The sequence below is a fragment of the Cavia porcellus genome, unplaced genomic scaffold (genome assembly GCF_034190915.1).
Source record: "Cavia porcellus strain 051 isolate PalLab524CR breed Dunkin Hartley unplaced genomic scaffold, mCavPor4.1 scaffold_25, whole genome shotgun sequence".
Classification (NCBI taxonomy): Eukaryota; Metazoa; Chordata; class Mammalia; order Rodentia; family Caviidae; genus Cavia; species Cavia porcellus.
The window spans coordinates 33349528-33362591 of record NW_026947508.1 but is presented as its reverse complement, the minus strand read 5'-3'; positions in this window follow the sequence as shown (position 1 = coordinate 33362591).

Below are 13064 nucleotides of genomic sequence, written 5' to 3'. Positions count from 1 at the left end.
CAGCATTTGCCATGTGTCCAAGCTTTGAAATGCTCCTTCCATGCAGTGAGTCCTGACACTGAGAGAAGGCACCATCCATTACCTTCCAGTCTCTTCTTAATAAGCTTTGTACAAACAGCCCTACCCTTTGATCCTCTGGTCCAGGCATCAGAGTAGTGCAAGGACCATGCTGAGTTTGTATTAATGCAAAATTTAATAAGTGCTTTTTGTATCCCTTAGAACAGCTGCCTAGTATCTTGATAGAATAATAGAAAAATACAAAAATTATTGCAGAAAAATCATCAATAGGAAAAAAACTATATTATAAGTAAAAGAAATTCATTGTTTTGTGTAAAGCAAAACGTTCATTTTCTTTTAGTTAAAAACATAATTTTAGGTTGTAACTCTGGATACTAACAAAACATTGATGTGTACCTATTTTACATTGTAGGATGTAATATTTGAACAATTCTTTGATTTTAGATATTTGTGCATGTGTGTGCATGTGCCTGTGTGGGTGTGTGTGTTGTTTAGTCAGCAGTTGCATTGAGAGTCAGGTTGAGAGCAGAAAACCAGCCTGTGATGTGGAGTACAGACAGAAAGCAGAGCTGCTGTAATGGACAGGATGGTTGCTATAACTGTCTCAGGATGAGGTGTATCAGAGATGCCATTCAAATGATGGGAAGAGCAATGGGGATCGAGCTTGATGAAGAAATCAAATGGTCTTACACCACTCTCTTCCTTATGAGCCAGTTTCCAGCAGGGAAAAAGGAATAACGATACACGCGAGGAATAAAGTTGTCAGACATTCAATATTACGAGGTACTGATACTTCCACAGTAGTTAAACTATATAATAGGATGGTAGATAAAATATTTCAGTGTGTTTGATAGAAGAAATCTCAGATACTCTTCCTAGGTACTTGCAGTACATGAGAATGACCACTAGGAGAAGCACCTGTCCACTTCTTTGTGAAAGTTCACTTAAAAATCTCCCACCTACCAGAGGGAAACTTTGGATCATGAGGATGAAACAGTGACAGTGGGAGTTCCATAGTATTTTGCATTGGTGCTCTATGGTGGTTGAGTAACTGTTGGATTTTGTGCATTTGGAGGGGGCTGAATGGTTTTGGGAACTGAACTCATGGCCTCGTGCATGCCAGGTAGGTTCAGAGCCTCTGAACATTATACCCAGCCCTTGTCCATTCTCTCCTGTCAATTCTTCTATTTATTTTTGCTGGTTGTGGTCAGTGGGAAGGTTGAGAACAGAATACTAAGCTTGTTATATCAGAGTACAAGACAGGAGAGGTACAAATTCCCCTGTGTGCTGTAATTGCTTGAGGATGGGGGAAGGTGATTGGTTGATTTCAGATTACAGGACCAACACTGGGACCCAAGCTTGGTGAACTCAGAAAATGACCTTGTACAACTTGTTCTCAAAAAATAATGGTACACAAAGGCACCAGGCTCTTCACAGCTGTTGCACTGTGAAATACGGCAAAGGAATCTGCACTTGTAAACCAGACCACAGCATGACAGAAAAAAATATTTCAAGGCAGTTGAAAGTGGAAGGTTAAGAGCAATTTTCCTTTGAAGGTGCCTTGCATAGGAGTGACCAGCAGGGTATCAAGTGGCCATCTCTTTAGAAAAGTGATCCTAGAACTCTTGCCTCTGGCCAGGTTGAGCTGTGGTCTTGTAAGAAACATAATGTTTGCTGTTTATCACAGCCTGCCTTAACTTGGTGTTGATTCAGAATTTTGATCTTATTTTCCTGAAAGGAAAAGAGATTCTTAAAACATTGTCTTGATACTAGGATCTCCTTTTCTGTCCCTTTCTCTGTGTCTCTCTTTGAGAATAGTAGAGGTCTTGGAGGATTTTCCCAAGCAGAAAGAAATTGACCCTATCGAGATTTACCAACAATTACAAGTATTGGTGGAGGTGTGCACCTTAATTCAGAAAGTAGTAGGTCTAAATGCTCTGTTTGACTGTAAAAAGTTTGGAAAGAAAATGCTTGTGGAGACTAAAACCTCCTATTTCTTTCTGACACTGGAGAACAGAGGTCATAACTGTCCATCAAATCCTCGTCCTATTGCTGCTCAGTGATGTGATAAATATCTGAATATCTATTTGCTCTCTTTCTATGGACCTATATTCCTGCAGAAAGTTCTTCATTTGGGCACCTCCTCCATAAGGTTATCTGCAACCAAATTCAGGGTTGGAAGGTCCCAGTCTCTCTGAAGCAGATATTTAAGGACGATAAATTTTTGGTATAATTGAATATGATCTAGGAGCTCAGGCAGGATTGATGCCAAAGCATAAAAAATGGGTCCAAAATTTGTCCCTTTCTTTTGTCTTTCCTCTTCTTTTCTGTACCCTTTCCTGCCTCTTCCTCTCTGCTTTCTTTCTTTTCTAGTCCTCTCATTCCCTTTAGTATGTTCTCTCTTTTGTGTGGTTTCTCTACCTCCTTTTATTACCTCAGGGATATTGTTGATCTGAGGAAGCCAGGGTGTCACTCTGTAAGACCCAACACCTTTAAGTATAGGTTTTATTTAAAGCTAAAGCTCTCTGCATCACATATAGTAGCTGTAACTGGAGTTTCTAAGTTGACCTTCAGGCTGCATCCCCATCTTGTGACTCCTGTAAGAAACCCCTCACCTGTGGTTTAAAAATCAATGAGGACCCTGACATTCCTCCTCTGTGCCCCTCTTTCTTCCATCTACACTGAAGGCTATATTTCACCTCTCTGCACTTTCTTCAGAGTCGTGATCCTCTGTGCAGCCTCCCTCTCTGATCTCCTGATGTCAGCACTGTGTAACCTCAGTCTGCACTGCTGATGGATGTGACTCTGTACCCCACATCTTCCTTCCCCTCTCCCAGTATCCATTGATGAATAGAAAGCCATATGGCAAGGGGAAACTTTGTGCATCTATGGGAAGAATTTTCTACCTAATCCTATTCATATATTCATTTTAAATTGGAATTCATTGCCTACTTTGGGGCATAAATATACAACAGTAAAGAAGAGTTCCCCGTGCCCCACATCATCGTTTAAAAACATGGAAGCTTCTTAAGGCTCTGAGTAGGAGTCAGCTCTTCCTAACTTGTTTGTTCTGCCAGTGTATACTAGAAACACAGAGATGGCTTTGATGTTGCCCACAAGAACACAGGGTGATGTGAGTTTTACCATGCACTGCAAGTTTTTTGAGGTGATACATAAAGATCTTTGTAATTCCAGTAACTCTAGAACTTGATCAAAAGCATTTGCCAATGTAGATTCTGACAAAAGGAAATGTGAATACTGCACTTCATGAACATGTAAAACATGCTTTCATGGTGCAGGCAGCAGTGTGTTTTAGGTCTGTTCCTGGTGAGGGAAGGTTTCCTTCAGTGTGGAACCTGGGAAATTTCAAGGCCATCACTTGAGTATGGCTGTGGAGACATAGGTGTGCATTTGTCAAAGAAAGACATGATAAAGGAAAATCTACATTTATTCCAGGCAAAATTTGCCCCAGCTAACCTCTCCTAAAAAGAAAGTAAATTTGCACTTGACATAGGTACTTTTGTGATAACTCTGACCTTCCTGGAACTAATGAAACCAAAATCATACATTAGAGAACAATTCTCATGTAGGGGAAAATTGCAGCTCTCACCATGGCTCAAGGCTTTCCTAACACAGACATTAAAGCTAATTCCTACCTCAGCATGTTAAACAGGAACCATGTTTAAAAAACTCTGTGAAAATTTATTAAACAATTGTTATGGAAAATACAGAAAAACATGCTATTTTCTAGTAAAAATGGTGGCTGTTTAAGGGCACCACCAGAGTGCAAAGTTCACACACAGATTCAGTGTCAGTTGGATGACTGATTTAGTGGACTCAGAGGTGACCTTGATGACTTCACACTGTCACAGGCTGGGCTCGAGCTCACTACTCACGCACACCCTGATGCTGTTTCAGAGCAGGCTGGGATGGCGGTACTGCATCCCACATGCTCCTGCTGCATCTGCAGCTGGAAACTTACCTGGCCTGTCAGTTGCATGGTGGTGACCTCTGGCCTGCACATTTTTTCCCCAGTGTTGGAGTGTGTTACTGTTGGTGGGAGATCAGCTCAGAGAGTAGAATAGAACCTTGAATCTGCATTTGGTAAATTATATGTGATGTTACATAAGTTAATTTTTCTGTGCCAAAGATTTCTCAACTGGAAATCCCAGCATGTCTGCAAATTTGCTGTGAGAAGGAAATAAAATAGCGCATGAGAGTTGCTGAGCACAGAATCTAGGAATGTGTCGTGTTCTTAGTGAATTCTTATTCTTCTTGTTCAGATTTAGTTTAACAGGAACCAGAGAGGTGGCTGATAAGGAGCAGCAGCAACAGCAGCAGCAACCACAGTCACTATGAAAGAGAACACCACAGGGAAGGCAAGTAAAACCAGTTTTCTGCTGGCGCTGCTACAAGTTTGCTGTTTCTTTGGAAAGGCATCATAGTTGGACTTTAAGCCACCATCTATGGTCCCCATGTGTGCACTTCTTGGTGGATGGCTGTGACTGGAGGCCCCTTACCTAGTTGTTCCCTTTAACATTCCCCTTAGAGAGACTGCAGGTGATGGATAGTTTCCATTATTCTGTTGTCACCTGTTTTAATTTTATTTGTTATGAACCCCATGACATACAATGCTGTTTTTTGAGCAGATAGTCAATGAACAATTAAAGAGACTGAAAACCAAGTAATTTTTAATACAGTTATCCTTGCAGCTACCATGGTTATTGTGACTTAAAAGTTTTGCCCTCGTTTTCCCTGTGCCTGGGGAACGTGCATCATCATTTTCTGTAATGTTGAAGCACCACTGGGCCTCCTTTATGTCAAACACACTCCTGACATTTCCTTCTCACGTCTCATTTTTCTAAGCAGACTCTTAGATTGAACGTTGTTTCTCAGTATTTTTAATCTTTTGTTTCTTCTCCTTCTTCTTCCCCTAGCCCTTTCCTCCCCACCCCTTTCTCCCTCACTTAGTGCTTCTTTCACGTGTGCTCTCCCCAGCCCATCCTTCCCTCATGTGCCTTTCTGTCTCTGTTTATCCCTTTCAAGTGTGTGCTGTTACTGCACAGGGTTAGACGGATATTCTTCACATGGAAGATGCCAGTCTCATGTGAAAAAAATGCTCCATGTCCTTGGAGCTCCTGGTACCTGGGACAGACTAGAATGACACCACTGAGGCATTTGCCTTGGGTGCAAAACTGAAGAAAGTGCCCTCATCTCTGTCACTTGTATGATAAACTTTAATGCAATCCAATGTTGTGCAAAGGCCACTTCATAGTAAAAAATAAGAATTGCAGATGAAAACAAGATCCTCCTTGTGAACATATAAATGGCAATAGGGATTATGGCAATATGATATTGTTAATGTTATTTGGTTGATGATTTTGGTTGTGTTTCGAGCAGTGGCTGGGTTAAAGTAGCATTACAAGTGTATACTGCAAGATCATTAGAGCTAAAGACACTTGATATCTGTAAGTGGAGAATGGCTGGTGCTGTGCTTGGCTGGGTCAGGAATATGTGTGAGGATTAATTCCAATGACTTCAAGATCTCTGTATCTTGTTAGGAGGATGATGGGAATTATGTTTCCCCAGTGTTCTGTATGAGCCAGTCTTCAATGAATAAAATGTAAATATCAGACACATTAAATGCCTAGAGGCTCCTAAGATACCTGTGGCAGTTCTGCTGATGTTGAATTAGGTCACAGTTTTTTTTTTGATGTTCACATATTATCGTTTTACAAATAGTGGTTCAAGATACAAAAATGAAGCATGTAAAGTGGGAATTCAAAGAGCGAGACTGCAAACATTCCTGTTCAAGAGTCCAACAAAAACTTAGCAACATGGTTGCCAATCGTATACACTTAAACATACATGCAGTTATCCATATCTTCATTTATGTTTAGATTAAACAAATTAAAGCAGATAAAAATCTTTCTGAACAAAGAATAATAGTATTGCTGGATTTCACATCATGACACTCCTTGATCAGCACCAGGTATTGAAGTGTCTTTTTTAAATATTTAATTTAAAGAAAGACTAAACAAAACAGAAAACAGGTAGAAATTACACATAATTTCAAACCAAAAATAAACAGTAAGAAATCAGTAATAGATGATTACAGATTGTCTTCTTACAAAAAGTTATTCAAGATACTAAAGTGGAGCATATAAAGTGGGAATTCAAACACTGAGATTGCAAGCAGTTCTGTTCAACTATCCAACAAAAACATAGAAATATGGTTATTAATCCTATACACTTAAACATACATGCAGTTATCCATATCTTCAATTATATTGAGATTGAATAAACTCAAGCAAGTTAATAGCACTCTGAACAAAGAATAGTACTATCTCTGGGTTTCCCATTGTGATACTCCAGGTTCAGCACTGGGTATTTTAGTGCCTCTTTTTCTTCAAAGTATCTGTTAATTTCATCATGAGTCATAAGATCAGTTCTCATAAACTGTTTATAGATTCTACCCATGCATGAGTCTTAACATGTATTTCTATCCTTTCTATATTAGAGTGAGAAAGAAAACAAAGCAAGGCAAAACAAAACATATTCCTATAAACACATGAAATGAAATAAACATATTAAGATCATTGTACAAAGAGTTCTACCATGGTTCCTGTGTTGTCTCTTATTATCTCCAGGAGAACTGGCTATATTATTAGGCATAATATAATTGAATATATCAGTACATAACAGTATTAATAAAAACAACTTTGTATATTGTATAGAACTTCAAAAAACAGCAGTTACCAAACCAGAATGTGTATTGTAGAGTCTTGTCATCTTCAGTGTAGTTGCCTATACTCTCAAGGCTTGATACTATCGATCACATCAGTTTTCAATACAATCTTCTCTGCCTCATTTCTGTTATGCTTTTTTTTTAGCCATCAGTTGTCTGCTTATCTTCTTCATTCCGTTTTCTACTCCATTCATTGAGGCCTCTCTGTCACTGTTCCTCGAATCCTTATAGTTTTCTCTCTCTCTCTCTCTTTCTGGAACACCCTACAGTATTTTTTGTAGAGTTGGATTGGTGGTTGTGAATTTATCAAGTTCCTCCTTGTCTTGGAAGCATCTTGTTTCTCCATTAATTTCTAGAGACAATTTATGAGGGTATATCAATCTGGGATGGAGGTTATTTTCTTTCAGGGCTTGGAATATTTCACTTCAGGCTCTTCTTGACCTGATGGTTTATGTCAAGAAGTGTGTTATTCTGATGGGCCTTCCTTTATACGTGATCTGTTCCTTGTCTCTAACGGCTTTTAATATTCTGTTCATATATTGAATTTCTGGGATCTTGATTATTATATGCCTGTGTGTAACTCTGTTTTGGTTGTAGGTGGCTGGAGTTCTGTATGCCTCATATATTAGAGTATCATTTACTTTTCCTATGTTTGGGAAGTTTTCCTGAATTATTTCTGTGAATAACCTTTGTGGTTCCTGTTTGTACCCTAGCTTCTTCACTCTCATTCTTTATTGTCCAGTTATAGATCCTTTTTGTCATCTTCTAGCTTTTGCATTGTTACTGCTTATTTCCTTGTTATTTTTAAAGAGTTTTTCCCTTTCATACTCCCACATTGCAAAATTGTCCTCCAGTTTGGCTTAGTTTCTTTCAAGCTGATTTGCCATCTTTCCATAGAGTTTTTAATTTCCTGATGATCTCTTTGAATCTGCTTCATGTATTTATATTTTTTTATATTCTTCATCAAATTGTTCTCTCCTTTGTTTGAGTTCCTCCCTTCTTCCGTCTGTGTCTGCCTGAGGGGTGCTTAGTATCTCTTTAATTATTCTTCTTATATCTTACTTTATTTGGCTAAATATTTCACTTTTGAACTCGTCTATGAGGTTCTGAATATATCTCTTTATGTCCACTGGCATGTGTCTGATATTGCATGTTTGCTGTTCTCATTCTCCTTTCTATTGACCTGTCCTGGGTCAATGTTCTCAGGGTTGGGACCTGGGGACTTTTTATTGTTGCCTCCTCTTCTCATTTTTTTTTTTTGCTTCTTCCAGGAGGCCCCAGTTTCTTTCTTTGTTGGTGACAATTCTTCTGAAGGGTGCTGGCTAGATGACCCTTCCCACTAGGTCACAGTGTTTTAAGCAAAATATTGCAATAAATAGTTCGAAAGACGCTAAACAATGTTGCTGCTCAATTGCAGTGCATGAAGCTGACCTGAAGAGGGCAGCACATGCAGACTTCTGTAGGTGAAATCTTCAGTATCTTCCTGCTCAAAGGGCTGTGATCCCACAAATGAAAGGATCCCCAAGGGGAAATTGCCCTGGAATGTAGTATAGGTTAAGTTTACATTTGAAAACCAAAATACCATTCTATTAAATTTATTTTGACTCTTTGGCACAAATCTTTTTCAGTTTCATTCATTCATTCATTCTTTCTTTCATTCTTCCTTTTGATTTTTATCATAGTAGCCAATCCTTCTGTGCCTCCAACATGGATTTCTCTTCATCTCTTTGCTTTGCACACTGTGTTACCTTTGGGGTCCCAGTCTGTTTTCATCTGTTACTGCTCGCTTTGTCCTTCAGAATTGTGCCTCATAGCTTAGTGCAGATCCCTGATCACCAGAATCCATCCTGTGTCTCTGGGTTATGACATCACCAGCTAGAATCATGGGACATCTCAAAATTCTAACCTGTTCCCTTCCATGTCTTCAGTTCCCCTGCTCTCCTTGCTGCTTCCCTTCAACTCCCTGGTCTCACAACATATGGTTTCAAATTCTCCAATTGCAGAGATTCAAACCTGTGGAACACTTATCATGACTTTTTACCTTTTTATTACACAACACATCCACAAAGACAATGAAGTTCTTTTGTTTTGCCTTTAAAATACAGTCAACTATCTCCCTACTTTTCATTACAGCCTCTGTTGGGTCAAGGGTGTGCACAAGGAAGACCTCGCAGTGGAGATTTTCTTCTCTCTCTCTTCCATGACACAGGGCCTTGCTGCTCTGCTCCTTCCTCAATCTCTCTCCCAGGCAGAGTCCTCAGCTGCAACTTGTTTTTCTGATTCATCAACCTCTTCCTCTCACACAGAGCAGGCTGTGCTGTGCTGCTCCCCAGACAGCGGTGCAGGAGGACAGCTGGGCCTCCGCAGGCAGAGAGGTTTGTGTTCAGGGCTATAGCACTGTGGGAGGGTCATGTGTATTTTGCACACAGTAATAAACTCCAGCATCCTCAGCCTCCATCCTGCTGATTTTGAGTGTGAAATCTGTTCCTGACCCACTGCCAGTGAACCTCTCTGGGGTCCAAGAGTACTTTTCAGAAACCTCATAAATCATAGCCCTTGGAGCCTGGCCAGGCTTGTGCACCAACCAGTGCAAATAAGTGTCTCCATCACTATACAGGAGGCTCTGACTGGACCTGCAGGAGATGGAGGCTGGCTCTCTAGGGGAGACAGATAGGGAGAGCGGAGTCTGGGTCATCACTACATCTCCTGTGGATCCTAAAATGATGAAGGAGAAGTGCAGTGTCAGGAGCCAACATCATAAGCCATTTTGATAGATTTCTGTATTTTGTCACTATCAAGTGAAATTAGTATCTTTAATGTAATGTACAATGAAAGATTTTCAAATTTGAGATTGTGTTCAAGGTTTCTAATTACAAGAACCCCTCTAGAATTCATCTCAGCACCTCTCTCTTTCTTTGCGGCAATCTTCATCAAAGGGCAGTTATTGAGTGCCTCAGGAATTTTCTTCACCCATTGATATAACCTCCCACACCCACGCTTCAACTCAGGACTGCACATCTCATGTATGGACAGGACTGATCAGGTGGAGTGGGACCCTGAAAGTCACCCTCTCAGACTGAGTCCGCCTCATCTCCCAGTGTTCTTACCATTGATCCAGAGTAATAGCAGCCCTAGGACCTGAAGAGGGAGCCTTATTTCGAGAAATTGAACTGAAGATTCCTGATCAGGCAGGGCCACCATAAATCTAGCTTTTATCTGAGACTCAATTGGGAAGGTCCTCCCTTGGGAACAAAATGCAAATTCCCAGGTGGGTGCAGTGGTGCAGAGAGTGAAGAGCATGGTGGGAGGCTTCTCATGGGAGCCCAGTGGTATAAAATGTCTGCTGCATTTGGGGGAAAGCAATAGAGCTACAATCCATTCTTTATGCAGCAATGGGTACAAAGATCTCTGGGAAAATCTGATTCTGCAGCATAGACACAGTGCTCATGACTCTGCCCATCCCAGACAGGACTTCAGTTCCCATGATACAGGGGTTTGTGTAGATCAGTCTCTGGGAGGGGAGTGCTCATGTTTCTTAGCCTTATGGAAAAGGAAGCAGCAATTGTAAGTTTATCAGAATTCATTTTTTTAGCATTTTCTAGCATTAACACCATTTAGTAGTGATGAGAAGACCTTTTTTTATAACCAGGCAACATTCATCATCTTAGAAACAAGTATTAGAAATAATCTTTTCCTTGAAACAGGAATTAAATGACATAGTAGCACTAAAATCAAAAGTATATGATACAGAGAAAAACATCTGTATTCAAATTGGAAACCAGTAACTCTGTCTTATATAATATGCTCTATCTTATACAATACGACTTATATAGGCGGATATGAAACTCCTTGTGACTAGATTTTCAAATTGGTCAATATCTGTTCAAGCTAGTCTTGCAGACACACACACACACAACACACACACACACACACACAGCAGTTTTATTTTTTAGGCAAAGATTTCTCTTGGTTTTATACTAAAGGAGAAATAATTGATGCTAGTTTTTTCTGAACTATCATAAAGCAAGCTTTTCATAGCTAATTTTTGTTTTAATAAATACTGTGTAGTCATGCTCCACAGTTTAAAGAGACATTCTCAATGTCAGATGTCCCCACTGAATCCAGGGTTTAAAGCCTCAGTGTAGTTTGAACCAAAGGCTGCTATGGTCCTGGAGTTTATCTGAGATGGGAGAGAGTTAAGCCAAGCTATCATTGGTCTGTAAATTCGTGTGATTTTTTATTGCAGCCCAAAGCTGCCGTGTGCCTCTCACAGATTTGGGAAGGAATATTTGTGGCAAAATTAGTAAATAAGGATGCTATCATGTGTGCTTTTATTGTAAATAAGGGACGCTGTTTGTACTTATTGGGTGTGCGTGTGTGTTGGGGCTTAAACCTATGACATTCACACTGAGGTGTATCGCCAGTCCTTTGTATTTCTCTGATTTTGAGACTGTGTCTCAGCATTGTTCACCTGCCCAGTTTCTGCCCCACCTGTCCATCCTTCTCACTCAGCCTCACTGTGCTGGGCTGACTGTTGCTCACTATCTGTATTGGGTGACTGTCTTCTGAATATGTGGGTGCCTACCAAAAAGTCTGAGAAGTTGAAACATTCATTTTTTGGTCCTATCTGGACTCCTTAGGCCCTGTTCCTCATCTGTCTCACCAGGATCAGTAGGAATGAAATGAAAAAAATTTCAGCTCATTGGATCAGACACATGACAAAGTTCTAAAGCTTAACACACAGTGGGAGGAGACCAGGAATTGTTAGCGTCCGACTCAGACACATTGGGCCAGGTTTCATATTCTTGTCCTTGTAAATAAAGGAGGCTTTAAAAACCACATGCTGTTTGGCTGTGTTGTATTGAAGTGAATGAGCATCTTGGGTGAGACTCATATCAGGGTATAATAATTTGTTTTAATATTTCATAGCTAAGAATAGAATTATAGCAATAATCTTCTGAAAGCAAAATTAATGGTGATATTACACTGATTAAATCAATTAATAAACCACAAATTGAGTTGTGAATATTTGTGGCTTAATTATGAGGATGATGTCAGTGCTTTTATAGTGTGTATAAAATGTATTGGGATGTCAATTTTCTACAGCTGATTAGTGGTTTATTTTTCCTTGGTTTCCTTTACTTCTTAAATAATATGAAGTTTAAAATTTATTTCCTAAATATCTTATCCTAGGAACCAGATCAGAAGAATTGGAAGAGCCCTTTGCTGTCTGATATTTCCAGTGATAGTTACCTATCTATATGAGTTTTAGTACCTAGCATAGCTGACTTTGTAATCTATGGCTCTTTACATAGCAGCTGTGAGCATTCTTGAGGATTTTGTATTGCTGTATCCTCCTCCAAACAGGGTTTCATTTTGCACTTCATATACCACACTCAAGGTTAAAATTCCCAATCTTTCTGAAGCAGACATTTTTGAAATACAGATATTAGCTCATATTGGTCTGTACTCATTACTTTCAAGGAAATCTTGTTTTTTTAAATCTCATTTCCTAGGGTACTTTGAGCCCTCTTTTCAGTTCATCAGTTCATTCCTGTGGGAATGGTAATTTCTATTCCCCCTCTGCTGTACACTTCACCCACAGAGAGCACTTGTGAGCCAGTTTAGTTTAGGCCCCTAGGAGTCTGCACAAAGCGAGTTCTGGCTCAGGCTTCTGCTGTGTGGCTCATGCCCAGGGGGAGACCAGAGCTCCTGTTTGCTGTTCTCTTCAATACTTTCCAGATGAATGTGACAGGTGCTTAGGCAGGTTTGGTGACAAAATTTAAAAATGAGTCCAAATTTTTCCCTTTTGTCTTTCCTCTTCTCTCCCCTCTCCTGCCTCTTCCTCCTGCTTTCTTTCTTCACTTGTCCTCCCACTCCCTTTCTTCAGTTCTCTCTTTTGTGTGCTTTCTGTGCCCTGTTTTATTATTTCACGAGGATTGTGGATCTGAGGTAGCCGGGGTGTCGCTGTGTAGCCTCAGCCTCTTTAGATGGATGTTTTACTTGCAACTAAAGCTCTCTGCATCACGCCTAGTAGCTGTAACTGGCGAGTTCCCCAGTTGGCTTTAGAGCTTCTAGTTTGTCCTTTGTATCTGTTTTTGTCACACAAATACATTTTCTGTGATATTTTGATTCTGTATCAGCCACATTCCCAATGCATTGCACATGTCTAAGGAGAAACCAGTTACTCTTCTAAATTTGAATCTCAGGTAAGGAATTTATTCTGCAAGTGAGAGCTTCTGCAGAATTGTGAATTTTTTAGTAGAAATTCATTGTAACTCTTGTAATATCCAGGAGT